At 35.4% G+C, this 20,869-nt stretch overlaps 3 long non-coding RNA genes across 3 annotated transcripts; 2 read left to right on the top strand and 1 right to left on the bottom strand.

Moving 5' to 3' along the window:
• Positions 1 to 4,124: 4,124 nt before the first annotated feature.
• Positions 4,125 to 17,733, top strand: LOC121676773. The gene is made up of 3 exons (XR_006020586.1): positions 4,125 to 6,302; positions 7,468 to 7,558; positions 17,259 to 17,733. It is a non-coding gene; the product is annotated as an uncharacterized LOC121676773 (long non-coding RNA).
• LOC121676772 lies at positions 4,722 to 18,922 on the bottom strand. Its single transcript, XR_006020585.1, has 5 exons — positions 18,641 to 18,922; positions 18,144 to 18,245; positions 15,869 to 15,956; positions 12,485 to 12,550; positions 4,722 to 4,790 (listed from the first exon to the last, which is right to left on the bottom strand). It is a non-coding gene; the product is annotated as an uncharacterized LOC121676772 (long non-coding RNA).
• Positions 18,312 to 19,073, top strand: LOC121676771. The gene is made up of 2 exons (XR_006020584.1): positions 18,312 to 18,396; positions 18,860 to 19,073. It is a non-coding gene; the product is annotated as an uncharacterized LOC121676771 (long non-coding RNA).
• Positions 19,074 to 20,869: the final 1,796 nt, after the last annotated feature.

Raw genomic sequence — 20,869 nt, 5'->3', positions numbered from 1 at the left:
ATGTCAAAAGAAAATTATATTAGAAAAAAGATTAGACAGATTTAGGGAGGATAGTACACATGTAGCTAGTAAACAAGGCAGAGGCAGTTTCTAGTTTAGAAAGTCCTCCAACTTTTGAACAATTGCAAAAGCCAAGTTGTTCCAGGGGATGGTTCATTCTGAGCTTTCTGGTGTTTCTTTAGCTTAATAGAAAATTTTGCAATATTTTTCATGATGAAGTGTTTACTTAAGACTTGTCCAACAAAGAAAGTACGAAATTTAATTTTTAAAGAGGTTATTTTAATGTGAGGTTTAGTCAGTTTAGGCCATATTTCAAGGATTTATTATAAAAAAATACCAGTGACACTTATTTTAAATATAGGAGCTTAGTATAATAAAAATTAAAACAGAATTGGCTGTACAGTATTTATAGATGCAGATATATATATTTGGGTCTGTAAAGGCTACATAAATGGATACATCATGCATAAAAAATGAGACTTTTTTTCCCATTACTCATTATAAGGCAGTGTTGTCTAACGGGAATAAACTAGGTTAGTAAACTGCTTCTTCAGCAATTTACCTTCACAGTTGAATCCAGCTGCAACAAAAAGATAAATCATATACAAACATTTCCAGATAGCCAAATTACAAGTAGTTTAGATTTTTTCTCCTCTAGAATTGTGTTTCACATTTTTAAGATCTTTCTTCGAGTTCACAGTCTTCTATTGTAACTCCTTTTTGTAAAAGTTATTGCAACCTTACTGCCTTGCTAGCAAAAATTGCACATAGAGGACATTTCTCCTCTGGAAAATGAGTTAGTGTTTTGACCTTGATTTTTCATCTACGTCTTTTTATAAAATGTTTTCAGTATGGTCACCTAATTAAGGCCAGAGATCATGACCTGTATGATTATTTGCATTTTCAAAACAGAAGCAGAAAAATTCAAGTTGAACTTACTATCTATATAATGTGTATAAAAATGTGCATACTAGGATGTTGCTGCCTGTTCTGAGCTTCCCCTTCCCCTCCCCCTCCCTAAGACACTTGCCTCTGCCATGTGCTTTGAACTCCTTTGCTCCAAGCGGGGGCAAAACCAAATGTAACTCAGACTCTTCAGCAGTGTCTGATTGGCCGCTCACCCCGGGTCCGCCCCCAGTCCTCCCCTTTCCCCTTCTCCGAATAAAAGAGACGATCAAGGGCAGCCCTGCCCTCTCTTGGCTCTGCTATCCTCGTGTGAGCATCTCTTGTTGTCTGTTTCATTTTAAAGCTTCTAACTGCAGGGAATTGAGCGAGCAGGGAGCTATATTTCTCCCTCTTTGCTTCTGCTGATGGTATTTGCTTTGCAGCTGATACAGATACCGATTTTAGAGCTACTAAAGTGCTAGATCGCCCGTGCTACCTCTCTGGATTGCTCGAGGCTTTCTAAGGCATTGAAATACAAGTGCTAGCCGGTAAAAAGCTGAAAAGATACCTCCTCGCTACGAAAACTTATTTGACACACTGTTTTAAAATATTTTGAGAATAAGGTCATAATTCATGAAAACTTTCAAACCACAGACACTTTATAATACAGTGTATAAAAATCTTCTCATTCTTACTGAGGAAGTTTTATTAATTGTAAGCTTATAAATGTACATTTGAGACACAATGCTAGGCACTTTTGAGACATGGGCAGTTACGTAATTGAAGGATAATTTATGTGAAAATTAGATGACTATGTGCATTACCACTACCTTCACAACCTTGCTTTATGCACTTAGACATAGAAAGTGATGACACAGAACTCCTTTCCCTCCTTAAAACTTATATGACTCAGGTTACAGTAATTTCAATAAATGCTGTCCAAATTACTCTCCAAAACAGGGTTGCTATCATGCATACTGGGAAAATTCACTCTGCTAGGAACAGTCCTCAGTCCATGCGGTTCCCTGAGCATTTCCCTGGCATGTTTTTAAAGATTGTTTTTTGTCCATACATAGAGTAAGTAAAGCCATCCCTACAGCCTGTGTCCAAGTCCTGATCAGTTTGCTAATACAGCTGTAGTCTAAGAAAGCTCCAGGGACGTATGTTTTGGACATAAAATGTAGTTGTAAGATTAGAAACCTTCTACTCTGAGTGTTTGATATTCCTGGGGGACAAAGAATCCTGAATTCTGGACCACTTGTGCATTTTATTTACTGATTGTTAATCTAGAAAATAAATAAGCCATCCCCAAAAGAACAACAGAACCTTGCTCCCCCTTCCTGTCTGAGAACAGCTTAATGTCTGGCAATATTCGATTTTCTCTTGCACATCTGCTGACTTCTTGGCTTATATATCCTTATATAGACTGTCTACTTTAGCTATCCTTATACATCTTTTCTACCTGGTGGTACAGTCTCAGCTATACACATTGAGAAAGTTCTTTCTGTCAGGTAAGTTGCTGCTGTTCAAGTAGGCCATGAGTTTATGGACAGAACACCTTTCCTGAGGTATTTGAGTTGATATTTTGAAGCTGATGGGGGACTAGAATAGACATTCTTTATATCCTGGAGGAACATCTAAAGGTGCAATGAAATAAGTGAAAAAAAAAATTAATTTAAAAAGAAAGGGTTCTTGCTGCCATCAAAATGCCAGAAAATAATAGAGCAGTATTGAACTGTGAATCTCAGTCTCATTTAGTTTTAGGCCCACATAAGGACAGGATATTGCCCATTCCATTTTCGTCTGCATGTAGTGAGATGTCCTCTGGCTTAGATGTCCTCTGAACTACTATATGGTTGTTTAGATTGTCTAAACATGGGCAATTCTTCCCATTCAAGTGATTTAGGGATTTAGATAGCAATTTAGATCACCTAAACCTCCTGAAGGGTGTTATATATAGCCATGGGAATATTTGGACCCTTTGCTAAATATTAAAGTCATGTTCATATTGTAACAATTCATTTATCTTTAAGACTGTGCACAGCATTATTAAAATCTACTCTTCTACTTAATTCCCTCAGGCCTGAGTTATTCCTAGATATGGACTTACTGCACACTGGAAACAGCTGCTGTCAGCAAAAACAGCCTATCTGTTAGCAGCTTAACAGACCACTACAGAACAGAGGTGTGAAGTTTACTGAAGTCTAGTTGATTAAAGTCACATGCCAGCCTTAGCTGGAAAGCAAAGAAAAGAGGTATTTATAAATGTTTGGAAAAGTCTTTCAAACAGAGTTGGCAAGTACAGCTTCCTTGAAGATTTCTCTGTCTTTGTTGTATTGGGATAGATCTGTAAGTAATTTAAGATAGTACACATCCTTCATTTTCAAAAGTACATCTGGGCTTGCAGGAGCTGAGACTCTCACCCTGTGAATTTTAGAGCACAGCAGGGGCTTATTTTGTATCCATAAAATACCCTGCTGTGAAGTCAAAATTATTGCCTGACAGTCATGCATATTTTTTTTTAAAGAGTGGTATCAATCATTTGGCTCATGACTGAAAATTTATCAGAAACAACATTTAGCAAAATGTCAGGGAAAAGTGACTGGTTGGGGAAGATATTTTGATTTAAGTAGAGCAAATATCCTTTCTGGAAATTTGAAATAGCACAAGTCCAGATAAAATTAATAGCAACCAGAGACTATGATGCATCCTAGTACAGTTTTACAAAACTCCCAGGTAACTAGGTAAATCCTCTATTGAAATGCAAGCTTTTCTTAATTTCAACCACTAGTGAATCAGAAGTTGCCTTTTTATATTTGCATTAAGAGTTGTCATGGGTACCATTTCGTTTGTGGACAAAATGGTGCAGGCCTTCAGAGAAGAACCTTTCACAGTCACACCTGGTTCTTACCAAGCTCAAGATACCTAGCTGGGGGTAGATGTGGGAGGTGCTGCAGGAAGAAGAATTAGCAAATGATATTTTATTTTAAAATTATTAGCATAATATTACTTTGCAGACATGAAGATTTTAGATAAGGGAATATGGAGTGTAGAAACCCTAACAGATATTCTACAGTAATTGGTGACTGATAAACTGCTAATGAAAGCGGAAAGCTTTTTCCTTATAAACCTTATAATATCTTCCCTTTAATAGACAACTTGCTTGAAAACCTCCAAAGATATTGCCTGAGAACGGCCGTAGATGCAATTTTCTTCCTTTTTATATATTTTTTTTTTTTTTTTTTTTTGTTTGGTGGAATCAGTTTTTAAAAGTGTTCAAAAAATTATCTATGCACTATCAGATCAAATGGTGAATTAATATAGTATTGAAACATTATCTGTAAGTACTTTGATAAATCTGAAACTGAAGAGGCAACGTGGGTGAGGGTTTGTATTTCATACAAATAATTTGGAATAGAGATATAGGTTAGAAGTTAAAAGAAATTACCATTCTGATATTCAGGGATCCTATTGTGTTTGGATTTTAGTTCCTTACTCTAAAAGCTTGGATAGAAGGCATAGATTGTGAAATGAAAATTGTTTGTTACAGCGGCCTTTCTTTATGGAGGTTGAAAAAGAAATAAGAATGGTCAAAAACACGCACTTAGTTCTTGCACAAAAAGAAAGGGATGGTCGCTGCTCTGAATTTAAAGGCTTTAAAAGATGATCTCAGATGTTTCTGCTAATGCAGGCATGATTCAGCTGGTTGTATTTCCTTTCCAAAAGTTCCTGGGTTTGTGTCTCTTTTGTAAAATTCAAATTGTGTCGTAAATACTATTGGTTAGTGTTAGACTGATCTGTGATTAATTTTTTCCATGCTAGGAAAATGGTTCTTTACCTGAGGGTGTGTCCTCAAACGTTTCTGTCACTGTGTACAGTGCATACTGACATGAACAGTGTAAGTCCTAGAAAAGAAAAAAACAAGAACAGAGATTGGAGTTTATTCTGTAAAAACCTTTATTCTTCTCTCCTTCAGCAGTTTTAAGAACACAAATTTAGTTTATTGGTCCATTTTGTTTTTAAAGACATAGTTGGATGGAGAACACACATAATTTTGGAAGTACAGGAAATGAGGAAATTATGATGTTTGGGTGTGTCCAAACAAATCCAAAATGGATGCAAATGTTATACACAGGTTTCAGCTCAGGTTGCAGAGGGAATATGCTGCATTAAGGTAGAGCAGTAGAGCTAATCAGCCTGTCAGAATTTAATGATAACCAAATGTCTTAAATTCTAGATAATGGAGACAAAACTCTTATATTTTTGTTTAAGTACTGTCTCAGGGATTTTTGTGCTCTTGGCTACACAATAATAATAATAATTTGGTGAGGCAGCAAGTGGAATTAGGAGTTATAGTTAAGGTCCCTCAGGCAGAGATAATAGATCTTACAGTTCCTGGCAGCCTGACCTTCCTTTTACTTGTTATTCAAACACCTTGCTCTTTTTCCACCAATATGTTGGGGTTTTTCTTAATAAAACTAGTTATGACCGTGAGCTTTGCATTGAGTAACACCCTATCTCTATGAAAGAGGTGAATGTATTCAGCATTCATATCATGCTGTACCCGCTGGATAAGGATGCAGGAGCCAGGGGCCTTCCTTTGCTGACAGAGGGTGATTCTGGACATAGGCTAAAGCTGAGGTTTAGAGATCATGGGAACTAGAGGGCTGCTCAGAGCAGCACCTAGAGAGGCTTCTGTGTCTCTGAGGTAAACAGCACTGTGGAGCAGGCTTTCCGGATCATATTCTTGGACATTTACAGTCTGCTAAATTCCCATAGAGATAGAATGTGGGTGGTCTGGATCCTGCCATGGAACTGTTAGCAAAGAGATTAGTCTGAAAGAATGAGTTACATAGAGTGAGAGCTACATTGTTTGTCTAAAATTTAAAAATCTATGATTTGAACAAATTGTCATTTTATCTTCCAAAGAACACATTACCTCTGCTGTGTGGAATACCCATATGATCTGCACTGTCAGATTCTATTATTATTGTGACAGATACTGTAGCATATAAATTTTAAACTAATGAAAAAAATGTCATCTATCTTTTGGAGCTAAGTGTTCAAAGTGCATCAGCTATTCAATTTGATAGATCATTCTTCAGACAGTTTGAGAAGAATTGCATATTAAAAATACAGTGAATGGGAGAAACCCTCACTTTCAGCCAGCTTCACATTTCTTAAACTAATTCTGGAGAACTCATGAGAGGTCTACTTCCAAAAATGTTTCTTTACTCAAAGTAGCTGGAAAAAAAAAGGCAAATAAAATATTTCTCTATTAAGATAAATTTGATTTGAATAAAAAAATAAAACAGGGTATTAAAACTTAATAATGCTGTTTTTCTGTTTATTATGGTCTCCTGGAAATAGCTGAAAGGGGAAGGAATAGCTGCGGTTTATTGCTTTCATATTATTCTGTAAGTCAATGGTATCAACATTTATGATTCTCTAATAAAAGAACACACACTTGGGTTTTCTGGAATAGAGCAGTTGATAAATTCCATTAAAGGCTTTAATGAAAACAACTTTTTTTATGGGAAGAAAAAAAAAAGTTTTGCAGGTTCCAGATACAACAAAATTTTGGATTTTTTAAAAACTGGATAGAAAATGAAGAGCTTGAAAGGTGAAACCCTTAGATAATTTCAGTTGGAAGACACATGAACACAAGGGCAAATATGAATCTAAACATGAAATTTCCTAGACTGTTTTGTTAGCATGTTCATTAGCATTTTCATGTTAGCATGTTTCATTAGCATCAGCATTTCCTTATGTTTCAAATGTGTCATTTCACCAATTAAATCATTGCTTAAAATATCAACTGGTGCTCATTATTGATGAAGGCATAAACATCACACTTCAGTTAATGTATGACTTGTTGCTCTCATCTTCCCTCTTTCTGTTACACAGTTTTGGAAATAGCTCTTCTGGTAATAGCTCTTTACTCCCTTCCTCACTTTCTGAAAGTCAAAATTTGAGAAATCCACCATTGCATTTGGCTTCCAGACATTTTCCATCAACTTACTGGGAGAGTTTCCTTTACTTATTGGGAAAAAGAGGGAAAGAGAAACATTTCTTCATCAGTAAAACAATCCACACTTAGAATAACCTGTAAGGCTTATCCTGTCAGTGGAAGTTTGGTTGTTTTTTCAAATGTGTTTCATTTCTATGTTCTCCTTAGATACAAGGGCTTTTCTTCCCATCTATGTGTGTGTTTTTGATGCCTTGAGAGCCAATGCACAGAGAGGAAATTGGAACTTTTCAGGACTTATTTGGGCGAAGCAATGGGAAAGGAAACTTGTCATGTCCATACTCAGCTTCCTTCCAAATAAAGCCCTTGTACCACTTTGGCAGCTAATGCTGAATAATAAATCAAGTTATAGAAGATAAGATGAATGAAAAGAAAACAACAGATTTTTCAATCTAAAAGGGAAAACATTCTAATATGAAGAAACTTGTCAGTCTGAAAAATCCGTGACATTTTGAAAATCATCCCTGCAGTCTGATTAAATATGGAAATGATCTTTAGACAAAGTGAACATTTCACAGTTCTGAGCTCGATATTTTTTTATTTATCTCCTGCAGATTCAAACAATTTCAGAGGATATAACTTCACATGTGGTTTACCATTGATCTTTACCATAAATCAGAAGAATACTGAAAATTGTGAAAAAAGGTCAGTGAACTTTATTCCACTTCCCCTTCACTTATATCTTCTGTTATTTAAAATAAATTGTATTATTTTTGTGCTACAATAACTTCTTGTTTTGGGGGACAACAAGTAATATCTGGGATGTTATTTACTTTGATTTCATAATAGAGTTTTGTTCAATTTCTGGTATGAAAAAGCCTCAGAGAAACACAGCAGGAGCTGTGATATTAAAACAGTTTTATTTTTTGGGCGAGCAGTAACAGGCATTTACTTGATTTCAGCTTCATTGCATAAATAAGTAGTAGTTAACCCTTGCATTTTAGTGGGAGGAAAAAGATCTAGTTTTGTTAGGATTACATTATCAATGCAATGTAATAAGTAAAGTATTTTTCTTTGTTTTTTCTGAAGAGATATTTTAGAACAGGCTGAAGTACAGACACAGTATATTTTCCAACAGGGAAATGAGAAAAAGGTGGAGCCTTCTCTCTTACTCAAGGCTGCATCAGGTTTTTGGTCATGACTTCATCCACCATTCATCAATTTTTTTTTTATTTTTGTCCATCAAAGACCAATCTGGGAATATTTCTTCTTTTTTGAAACATAAGAAATGTCCAATTCTTATGAATACATTGCATAAAAAAATCTTCAGTACAACATGTTTGACTTCTCAATAAATAATTTTACTGTATGAAATCAGAGCTTCTTATTATATTTGGTCTTATTCATTTTGATGTGCTGTGATTTTTCTGCCACATGCTGTAGGTCATGCTGTGGGATTAGTAATACAGCCATTCTGCTACTGACTAGTAACTGACAGAAGCTGTTTTCATAACCTTTTTTGAAGACTGAAACATCTATATTTTTATTTCTGTTTTCCAGCTTATCTTGACTTTTCAAAATACTTGAAAGCTCCTTATCAGTAGAGTTTCAAAACTTGCAGTAAGGAATAAGTTCATTTTTTTAACTAGCGTGCTATCGGTTCAGGAAAAGTCACTTAAAAACATAAGCCAAAGAGTCTCAATATATTTTAATTGTAACCTTAAGAAAAAGGAATTTTATCTCAAATGATCAAGACTAATTATTCAGGACTTTGGAGATCATTATCAAGACTTCAAAGTCAAGTTGGATATACTAGATAAGCATGACTGCTGGATGGACTTCAGAAGATCCTTGAGAGCAAGCTGCTTTGGTAGGCTGACCTTCATCTGAAAGACACATGTACATGTGCACTCACCCAACTGTGTGCTTGTGAAATGTTTTGTGCAGCAATAACATCCCAGTCTATTCTTTTCCTAAATCAGAGCATTGGACTTCACACAGGAAAGTTTTCTTTATGCTTGAGCAAACCAAATGTACAAAAAATTGTAGATGATCTTATCTTGATGTGCATGAACAGCCTAGAGTAAGTATTATTATGCATGTGCCTAAAGATGAACCATCTTATTCACCTTTGCGGATGGAGAGAGCAGCATTGTGCCTGGGTTTAACATTGCTGCTCTTCTATTACGAGCTATTGAAGCAGCTTAAATTCTCTAGCTAGATAAAAAAACACAGTAGCAGTGGCTTTAGAAGTGATGAGTCAGTGTAGTAAGGAAAAAAGCTCTTTCTGTACATTTTCATTTTGTAGTATGAAGGTTTTCTCTGAAGTCTGAGTTTGAAGGTTTTTCCTGGATTTTAAAATGTATTTTATTCTGTGTTACAATCTGACTGGTGACAGATGCCTTTGCCCAAACTAAGTGCAAACAGACCATATGCCAAAGTCAATAATATGGATTGTATTTAACAATGAATGTGAGGTAGAGAGATAGAAAGAAATATAAAAGGAGGATAGAGAGAGAGAGATATCAAGGAGAAAAAAAAGCTGTGAATCCAGCAGTGTCCCTTGGTCCTTCTTCATCCTGGGCTTCTCAGTTGTGGGAGTCCCAGAGCCGTTCTTCTGTGGGTACCACCTTTACACAGTCCAAGTTTTGGTATCCATGGGGCGGTCACAAATGCCGTTCCCATAACTTGGGTATGTATGGACAATTGCTTCCTTTCCCACAGTCTGTAACAGTGGGAAATTTTTGTCTAGATGCATTAAGCAGGATGTGCTAACCAGCTTCCTCTGCCAGGCCTGGAATTAGTGCCTTTCTGTTGCAAGTGCCTCTCTTCTGTGTGTATCTCAAATTCCTGCTGTGGTGGCTTATCTTGTGACAAGATCCTTCTGTGGCCTTGACAGTGTTTGAGACAGGCAATTGGGCTCTTTAAGTTGTGAAAAGTACATTTGATGGTGTTTTAGTATTTAGAATTTAGTATTTAATAATTAGTGTTTTAGTAGATGGTTTGCTAACTTTAAGATTGACTTTAAATTAAATTGTTTCTTTTTTCCTACTCCCGAGCATTGTTATTTTAATTCAGAATTTGCTACAATTTGACAGGAATATGATATATTAAACATAATGATACTATAAAGGCTTATGGAAATTATTTTTTACACCGACTACTTTTAACACTGTATTTTACTGTATTCTAACAAATAAACAATATGTTCTCAATATACACCATCATAAGCCCTACAGCTATTTTAACAAAAAGCAAAGCACAACACGACACAGCACAACACAGAGAATTAATTTCATAGCGTATCTAGTTTGATTAGTGCATGGTACTACCCATGAAATGTCCTAATGCATTTTTACTAGACTTAAAAATAAAAATGAAAGTTAAATTTCTGAAGGTTCAGTTCTACTCTTTCTTTTAAGACAGTAGGTAAATCAGAAAGGAGATGGAACTCCTCGTGCAGTAAGGGAAATTCAAATTGGAAGGGGTAATTTACTGTGTTAGCAGGTCTTCCATCACTGTTTCTCTGACCTGAACAACCTCATTTAAATGCTAAGTTAGGGCAGGATGGGCTTTGAGGAAAATTTTGATAGAGAGTGAGTGCTTTCTAATAATTTTCTTTTCCATCTTCATTTGAAACACTTTGCCACACATTCATTTTTTGTCCTCCATCATTTTCTTGTTTGAAATATTTTGTCACAAATTTTCAGATTAAATGATCCCTTATCAGTCATAATACAAGTCAATATTAGTGATTTTTACTCTATGTGAAATAGTCTACAAATAGAAAAAAAAAAATCATAAACATACTAAGCAAATGGATTGTGTAGGAAAGAGAAGAAAGAGAAGAAAGGATGTATGCAGTCCTCAAATCAAATCGTTTCAGGTTACCCCATGAAGATCCATTATCAGCTATCTGCAGTGTGGGAAGGATGAGTTATGAAGCTCATAATTGCTGGGTTTTGTATTTTGTTTTCTTTGCGATGTGTATGTCTCAGCAGGTAGCTATTCACACACATTCTGTCATGCAGTGAGGTGGTGAGGGTCATGGCAGGAAAAATTCTAACAGATTCATTAAAATCATGTTCATATTAATCTAAAACTCAGATATGTTGCAAATAATGAATGAGCTCTGCCAGCAACTCCAAATGAATAGTGGCAAAATCTATGTAATAAATAATTCAGTTATATGTGTCTTCTATTTTATAGAAACTTCTAAAGTGCTACGAGAAACATTTTTCTTAAGGAACAAACTTCTGGAGGTGAGGCAAATCTCTCTCTCCAGCTGTAATGATAAGTTTCTTTTTAAGAACTATGACATGGAATACTGCTTCCAGTTTATCTTTCAGAACTGTTTACTTGATCACAAAATGAGAAGCAAAGGCGAGTGCATAGATGTGTTGCTGGGTCCTTTAACTGCTATTCTCAGCAATACTTCTGCAGAACTAAGGTATATGCTTGTCATTAAACATGTAATCTAAGGCATATATATTCCAAAAAGGAATGCCTCTTGTTATTGTTTACTTTTAAAAATGGGAGATATGTCATAGCTGTGAGCTAAATACCTCCTTTGCATTCACATCTCTGAGTTTCCAAGCAAAACAATAATGTTAATGGAAGGTAGAGCATTTAATTTCAAATTTAGAGGCTTTTGTTGATAATGTTATTTAAACCCAGGAAGGTTATACTTAATTATAGATATGGCAGTGTTCTTGACAGTTCAACCTCTTTAATGGATTATCTTTCCTCATTTAAATATAAGAAGTAGGAATAATAAAAAAAATGAATCTACAAATGTAACAAGCTTCTTTTTATATGCTTAATAACTATCTTTGAAGAAGAATACACACTACGTTGAGCTTTAAAAAACTGACAATATTTATTAAGCCACAAAAGAGCTTATGTAGCTTTGTGATTATGGACAGGAAAGAATTTTAAAAAAGGCAAAGTTAGCAAAAAAAAAAGCTTTAAAGTAAGCAGAAATTACATGTCAGTCATAGACATTAAAGCTGGCTGTTTTTAAACTCCAACTGCTAAGCCCTGGGCATGAAACAAGAAAATGATGAGGTAGGCTGAATGAAATGCACACAAATGCTAATGTTTAGAACCTTACCTAAAGTTAAAAATACAAATGCTTGCTTTAAGGAAAAGGTTTCAAAAATAAAAGAATCCATCACATGAGTCTCTATGAATACAAATATGCTGAAATCCACACACACGGAATATGTTAAAGATAGACTTTCCTTTCTGTTGAGAAATCTTCCTACTGTATGCTCTAAAGAATACTGGAGTTTACTGTTACAGGAATTCAGAAATAAGGGTTTTTTTGAATAGAAACATATGATTTTTTGGGGGGGGGAGGAACCCAGCAGTCTTCAAGCGGAGTAAGACTGTTATTGTAGCATACAATACAGTCAGCACCAATTAATTTATTTCCTGCTTTTTTTGAATGTTTGCTATGGTAAATCACAGCATTTACTGAGGAATTCTGCAGAAGAATATGGACTGAGAATGTTTCTTAGAATAATTTTCAGATGTTGCATAATTATTTGATTTAGGAAACCGCATCTTAATTTCCTTATCTATGGCATTAGATATATTTACATGTGCCTACTATAAATGCATACTTACATGAGGGTGTCTGTTTATGTGTGTATAGTATTGAAAAACATCCGTATTTTTTTCTACTGTGTTCATCTGCAAAATAAAACAACATTGTAAAAATTAAAAAATAGACGTCTATCATAAAAAAAACCCCAAACCAACAAACTAAAAAACATTTCAAGTTAGAATATTGCTACTTCTCTTTCCTGGCCAAGAGTTCTATTATGTACTTTCTTAGACTTCAAGAAAGGAGCGCCGAGAAAGCAGTGAAGGGGCAGGATTCCCAAAACTTACCATGTATTCTTCACTGAAGCTGGGAAGAAACACAGAGGAATCAGCTCACATATTTGCCAAAGCATTTGTATTCCCCTCTCAGACTCCTCTGTCCTACAGACTTTTTTCCCACCCCAGTCTAATCACCTGGTGTGCAGCTGAACTGCAGCCAGTGGACTTGGTCTCACCACTTGAAGCAACCCTACTTTAAAGGGAAGAGCTGATGAAACTGCCAAACTCCACCAGTATGAACAGGAAAATCTACAGTCTCTAGGGGATCTGTCTCCCTTTTGTCTGCATTCATATTTTACCCTAAATGATTGTTAATTTATATACCTAGAGTCAGCAAGAATAACAGTGATTCATAATGACCCTATTATGCCATTGCATATGCTATTGCTTTGTTTTGTTACTGCTACCATATAATTTCTGTTCCCTCATAGTGTTTCCGTTTTATAACAAGTTCTTTTTTTCCATGGACCTGGCTGTGCACAGTACAGTCAGGCTGAAGCACTGCGTGGGATCTTTGCATCCTCCCATCACAAAGAGAGATAAACACTGTAGTTTTTGCAACATGAAGTTCATTTTCAATTTCCTACTATATGTGTTAAAATTAAACATTCAAATTAAAAGGCTCTCTTGAGTCACAGCTAGGACATCCATCTTTAATGGAACAGTTCATCGATCAAGACTATTTTGAATTTATTTGTCTCAGTTGCGTGTGAGCACGCATTTCTATGTGTGTGTGGCATCTGTCTTCAGAAATTAAAAGAGTATGGAAAAAATTAAGGGTAACATCCCATCCAGAATGCTCTCCCTACAATATCACAAGAAAACTGTTTTAACAATAACAGCTAGATGGACTCTTTAGTCCATTATTTTAGTCAGAAAACTTGAATAAAGATAACTGAATTTGACCTAATAATAAGGCAATAAATTATGTGACTATTGTAGATAAAGCCTTGTGAAATATAAAGCCTTGATGTAATGGCAACTGCTCAACTCATACCTTTGAAGTAAGAGCAGTGCTAGCTGTTTGAAATGTTGCAGGCAAATGCAAGCTGCAAACAGCAGTTTCAAGAAAGTTGGAAAACAGAATAAGCTTTGTTCTTCTATAAGAAATACCATTTTGTTCCAAAAAGAAATACCTTTATGAAGTAATCAATACTTTTTTAATATGAGACAGATAAAGAACAAACACAGCTCTTAAGGTTGTCTGTGTTGAAAAGAAGTACTTTTATCTTCATGAAAGAAGTAGGAAAAAAAAAGTGAGCATTCAAAATTCCAGCATTAATGTCCTTTCATGATCTGACATGAACAATGTAATTCAAGGGCCATCAGAAACAAAAGGTCTAGCAAACTCCACAGCATTTCTGCATCTGGAATTTACAATCAGACCTAGCAAGGTGATGTGTCTGACCATTGTGTTTCAGTCTGTTCTCCTGCAACACCACCAGTTTTTTGCCATTAATATATGAAACCAAGTGCATTGATACAGCTGCCATTAGAATAAAAACCTAATCTCCATTTTAAGAGTTGCTGTGCTCTAAAATAAAATAAAAATTATTTCTAGACATTGCCACAAACAGCACCTCAGGGATTTCAGATTTCATAGAGGAAGCACTTAAAATCATGAACTCAGATTTCACACAGAAACTACAAATACGTATTTTTAAAATAACAAGTGCAGTATCCAGGTACTTCACTGTTTTCTGTGCTCCAAGCCCTTATTCCCAGCAGCAAAAAAGCCAGTGCAGAGATGCAGTACGCAATAGGTTTAGGAAAGGTACACATATCATTGTACATTCCTTGTCACTGAAAATGGGCTGGGTACACCAGTGGAACTATGTAAACTTGGATCCTGAAAGATTCACCCTACAGGTTGTTTTTCACGAGCTTTCTGAAGGTGATATTTCATCTCATGAATTTTCATCAGAAAATATGTTTCACTCCACACAGGTAAAAACTATTGTCTTAAATATATGCAGTGAATATTCTTATCTGAAATTTGCAAACATTTATCAAGTCAAGAATAAAGCTGTGCACTCTGTTGCATCAGTTGCAATTAAGAGCTGTAACTCAGTCATCAAGTATGCAGCCCTTGTGCTGCATACTTATGGAGAATTCTATGCAAATAAAGAATGAAATCTAAAAAAAAAAAATTAAGAAAAAGGAAAAAAGTTACACCAAAATGATCATATTTATCATTATAGATGTAATAGAGGTATTAGCTGGACACAAATCCAAAGGCTACTCCTGCACTAGTGAACTAAATAGTGATAGAATATGGTTTTCTTGCCAGCATCAAAGACCTGTTGCTACATCCTTATCATTAAGATCTCAGCCATCAAAATCCTGTGCTTATGTATCACACTGGATTTTTCAGGGGAATAGTAGGAGGCAAGAACAAAACTATGCCCCTGACCTTCTTATCATGAGTGTGGATGATGGCTTTCCAGTGCTTTTCTTCACTCCCTAACGATATATAGTTACTTGTAATGGAAGTATTGTGAAAAGCTAAACATGTAAATATGCTGGATGTGAATTATTGTAAATGTTGCTAAAAGACAGTCAGTGGTATACTTTATTGTAATCTTCAATTTAAAACCATTTTATTTTAAGAAGTGGTCAGTTCCTATTTTCAAAAGTGACCCTAAGACACTGGGAAACTTAGGTTTCACTAGCTGCAGGCTGTCTACATGTATTTTTATTCCAAAATGGGTTTTCTTGATTTTTTTTACTTATTTTATTTGGAAACTTACTTACTTGGTGTCCCTCTGTGCTAGGTACATGACAAGCTTCATACAGAGATCACAGTCCTGGAACTAGTCACTTAAAATCTAAAAATAAATGGTATAACTTAAGGCTTAAACAAACAAAGGCAGAGAAAAATAATAGTAATTATAAAAAATGAAAAGACACAAGAAAAAAAATTGCTCTGGACTTTGCCCAGAAGAAACAAATGGTAAAAGAATTATATCACTGAATCTGAAGAAGACACAGAGTTCAGAGACAAAAACTAGGAACCCCTGATTTTCAAGAGAAAAACCATTCTATGGGTTCTATAAGAATGTCGCTTCCTAACTACTTCATATACTTCATACTACAATTAGATGCCAGAATACACAGAATACGAACCAGTATTTTCTGAAAGTGGAGAGGAATCCCCTTCTAAGAAACTTCCTTGCTTTTGTCCTTACATCTTCTTTCTGTAGGCATGTTCTCTCTGAAAAAAAAATTATATTCTTTTGAAAAACATTCACTTCAGTGTCAGCAGCAAGACACAGTGAAAAAATTATCTGTTTGTCTGCCTTTTTCTTCATCTATCAGGAAAAAGACAGAACCATGTCAAAGAAGCAGGAAAAATGAAGGATATTTTATCACCTTAATATACTGTAATACTTGCTTTATGATAGTCACTTATTTATGTAATTTTTAGATTCTTTTCTCATTTAATAGTAAGACAGTTCCTAATATGGAAAGATGACTATTTTCAGATAAATCTATTTAGTCATAGTTGTTAAAATATTTTCTTTCTCCTTTCATAGTAATCTGTGTTTTCTCTCTCCATTCCATTCATATTGGCTGGAAATTTCAAGTGCATAGCCTTTTCTTTTCAGTAATTCTTTCAAAAATTATTTCATATTAGCAGAGCTAGTGATTTTCTCCTTTACTGTGAATCACAAAATCTTTTTTATTTCCAAAGATAAAGAGTTTTGATTGCAAATTTGGTGAATAACATAATGAGATTACCTTTTAATATTATTATTCCTTCTTTTGCTTTAGGAAAAGAGAAATATTCTGCAGTTTAAACCATAAATAAGTCATACAGCTATTTAAAAAAACCCATCCTTTAGAGATTTGACACGACCGGTATGATCACACAAAATTGTGCTATTGCAATACTGCTGTGCAGATTTGTCTGCAACGTTGGTGAGCAATTTTAACAGCTAATGCAATGGATCAGAATATTTCCTCCAGGATGAACAATGATGAAAATTTTTTGGGTCAGGCAGACCCAAAGTGTAACACATATTCTTCCTAAAATCTACAAGGACTGAAGAGAGAGGATATGTTAAACCTGCTTCTCGGTGGTTTCCCAGTTTCATTTTGAATGTATTTCTGTGCATAAGGCCATGGGTTTTGGTTAAAAAGACTTTTTTTTTTTTTGTTTGCTTACAATCTGTGCTTGTAAGATCATCTTAAATTAGAACCCATGCTGGCACTATAAATGTGTGTATTTTTCTGTAACTAAACAAAACACAAAAAAGAAAAGGGAAAGTATCTTCTTAAAACAGTAGGCTTATCAAAATAATTAGGTGTATAGCACCAGTGTATTGGATTTTAATAGCATCTCAAGGGTTGTTTGATTAATTTTTCAATTGAACGAAGGTGAATTTTCAAAGATTTTACAAACATAGGATATTCCTTTCAAAGTAAAAATTCCTTCTCCCTCTTCCTCAAATGAACAGTTTTGCTTAAAAAACCAAGAACTTGGTAAGTCATAAATGCAATTTTGTTCTCTCAGGTAACGAAAATGTGCAGACAGAGAATCAGTTCAAACTGTGAGTTAATGCAGCCTCCTCAGTCTGTCAGAAGAACTGTAAATCCTATACAGAAGATTTGCACCCAAATGAAATGGATTTTGGCTATGCTCCTGCCCTAGATGGGTACTGTGAAGGTATCCATGAACTTTCTATTATTAATCAGAAAATACACAGAGAGATGGAGACTCAGAACCCTGCAAATTCTGTGGCATCTCACTGCCCCACTTTTGCTGGAGAGAAAATAGCTATTTTGTACTGATTTTTGTTGAAGTGCCAATCGCTTTTTAGCGGTAGTAATAAACCAGGAACTCTAGTTCCCACTGTGGAAATACAGACAATCAGAAAACATTCTACACATCTACACCTTTGCTTCACAAGGGGATAATTTTGAGAGAAAGATTGCGTGAGCATGTATTAATAAATCCCAATTTTCGATCATAGCACAGTAGATAAATGCTAGTGGCTCATATTGGTAAAAAGTTTTAAAAACCACTTTCATGGCTAAAACTACATAACTAAAAACAAAAAAGAAAGATACAGGAATCTGTTTCTAGGTGTTGGGTTTTCCCTCCCCTTTCTTCATCTTTTGAGAAAATCACCATCTTCATTAAATGGGTCTTGCTAATATCATACTCCTAGATATAAATGCTTCCATTTAGGCTGCAAATCAGTTAGCAAACCTGTTTTGGTCCATATGGAATTGGGTTAATTAAGACAGACTAATATTTTGGACCAAACTAATTAATATCTTAGGAGTGGATTCAGCTTTAAGATTTTTAGCAGTCTCTTAAAAGTACGGTCTCTCAGAGGGAGGCAGCTGCTCATCATTGACATGCAAGACTAATACATTCAACTTGAAAATGAACCTGAGTAGTTCCAGCTGAGCTTTGCCACTGCAGTTATTGGAAATCTTCTTGTCACCGGAGTATTCCTAGTGCTTCTTCTTCCATCTAATTACGTCTCAGATCCTGAAACAAAGTTACAGAAGAACTGGTGTACTCTTGCTGACTGAATTCATAGTGAAGTAGAAAAGAGCAAGGAGCAGAGAGGGCTGAATACACTGTCCTGCCATCTCCCATGGAACTGCAGCACTGCCACCCATTTCCAGAGACTGAAGAGGTGAGGAGGATAGTGCTTCCTCCAGGAGGGGGGGGAAAGATGAAAGAGGAAGCAAATAATATAAATGGGACCTGCATTACTTTCCTTCTTTTATTACGGTCCAGGTTACAAAACTCATCTGGTCTCCTGACTATTACTGAACATTGCTTCTCACATTTCCTTCTAATTTATTGTTTCACTTTTCCCTTTATTATATTGCATGTATAATCACAGGAACAGGGTATTGTGTTTATTTTATACTTACACACTTCCAATAGCACACCCAAGTCACCTGAGATGCCTGGACAGGATGTAGGTTTACAAAAGCTGCTGAATCTTGAATTTGCTTACTTGAGTTAAAGTCAGTCATGACAGTATGATATCTGAATTAATTATTTAGTCCTTCAGCTTGTAACTTCTGAAATAGTTTTCTTTCAAACATAAGAATTGTACATGACCTTGCATCTTCTTGTTGTCTCAACAGAGTGTTCTCCTGTGGGAAAAATGCTTTCTTCTCTACTGGAAGATCAAATCCTCAGTGGATCAAGTCCTGGACAAAAATTATGATGGTATAAATTGCCTGCAATCCTGCAATTATTGTTAAACATATATTATCTTACATATGCATACTACATATTTATTTCTTGCCTGTATAGACAGTGAGAATTAAGAAAAAATAAATCAATCCTCAAAACTCACTACAGCATATGAATACATCTGTAGCAATTTATTTTGCTCTGAGTAACATATGAATGCTTCCTTAGAGTAGCCATATCATCCTAATGACTCTTCTGAGGTTTGTGAATTATGCTAACAATGATCTTTTCTACAAGTAAACATAAAATTCACTAATATGTTAACATTGTGGTTAATATAGAGAAGGGATTTCCAATACATATGGGTTTTAATTTACTCCTTTTTTTCTGCCACTTTATTGTCCCTTCCTTTGGATTAAGCAGCACAAACATTTGGTAATTATTTTTCTCACTGCAGTATATGTTTGTGGTGCCAGCTTTTAGTTTTAGTCCAGGTTTCTTCATACAGACAATGTTTCTGAAAATGTTATTCTTACAAGTTAATAAAAAAGGTATTACCTTAATTATAGGTAGTTTCTTCTGTGAAATCAAGATGAAAGAAAAATATTTGAGAAGGTGACAGCTTTTGTATTTTGTGTTTCCTCGGTCAGAGCTCCTGCTGCTGCACAGCTCTCAATGTAAACGGTTTGCTTGAAAAATAGGGGTGTTGTTTTTCTTGGTACTTTATTTCATTTGGAATTGATCATACCTCTGCTTTCAAATTTACCAAGATTAAAAGTACATCTGAATTAATGTCAGTTTTAGATATCTATTATAGATATCAGTAGCTTGAAATCTATTATATTAATCTCACATATATCTAGTAAAGTAGCAACATGAGTCTAGGAATAGGGATTTTTGGAGATCTGACACTATTTTCTTCTTTTCTATAACTTTCTGCCTGATAATAAACAAACTTCTACTGATTCACATTCTCTGAAATATCTAAGTGCCAAATTGTCATTGAAATCAGTTAGTCATATATATCTGAGAATATTTAAAAGATATCAGCCCCAGTCTCCTATCTGTAAGACAAGTTATTCAGACAGGAGATATCTTTAGATATCTTAACCTTACTGTCCTTGCAGAACTGAAGGCCAACAGTGTCCTGGGCCACATAGGTAGAAGGTCTACCAGCTGCTCAAGGGATGTCATCCTTCTCCTGCAATAAGCACTGCTGAGACAAATTTGAAGTGCTGTCTTTGTAAGAGAGAAATGGACATTCTGGATCTAGTCCATCAAAGGGTCACAGATACAATCAAGGAATGGGAGTGTCTTTTATATGAGAGGCTGACAGAGCTCAGGATGACTGTTGTGCCAGAGGAGAATGCCCCAAGGGGGCAATATCAATATATGTATATATTCCTGTTTGGATGGTGTAAATATGAGCTAGACTTTCCTCAGTAGTAGCCAAGGAAAGGGCAAGAGGTAACAACCACAAACTGTAGGTACAAAAATGCTGTTAGCGAGGATTTTCTTGTTATTTTCTAAGTCCGTGAGAGACTTTTCTCTCTCACAGAAGAGGTAGCAGGGAATGTAAACAACCAAGCCACCTGCAACCTTGAAAAGTCTTGTTTATGGTATAGTAGAAAAATACTTTGACAATGGATGTTTTAGGATTTTAGCCAATCACCCCCAAGGGGTGGCTGGTCCTTTGTCCAATTAGACTATGAAGAAAAAAGTCTATAAAAGAGTTTGTAAAATAATTAAATAAATCAATCTTGCTGCACAATTCCTGCCTGCTGGATCTTCTCTCCTCCTCCTCCCTGTGGCTGCGGGACACGGTGATATACCGTAGGAACCAGGCCGGCGGTAATAACAAACTAAGATACAGGCAATTAAATCAATTAAATTTAAACATCAGAAAAACACGTTTACTGTGAGAGGGTCTGCCTTAATCTGGGACCTGAACTAGGTGA

The sequence above is a fragment of the Corvus kubaryi genome, unplaced genomic scaffold (genome assembly GCF_017639235.1).
Source record: "Corvus kubaryi isolate FWS band 111438036 unplaced genomic scaffold, C.kubaryi_AGA036_p1.0 split1-131, whole genome shotgun sequence".
Lineage (NCBI taxonomy): Eukaryota > Metazoa > Chordata > Aves > Passeriformes > Corvidae > Corvus > Corvus kubaryi.
The sequence above is the reverse complement of the archived record's forward strand: the minus strand, read 5'-3'. Positions and strand labels throughout refer to the sequence as shown.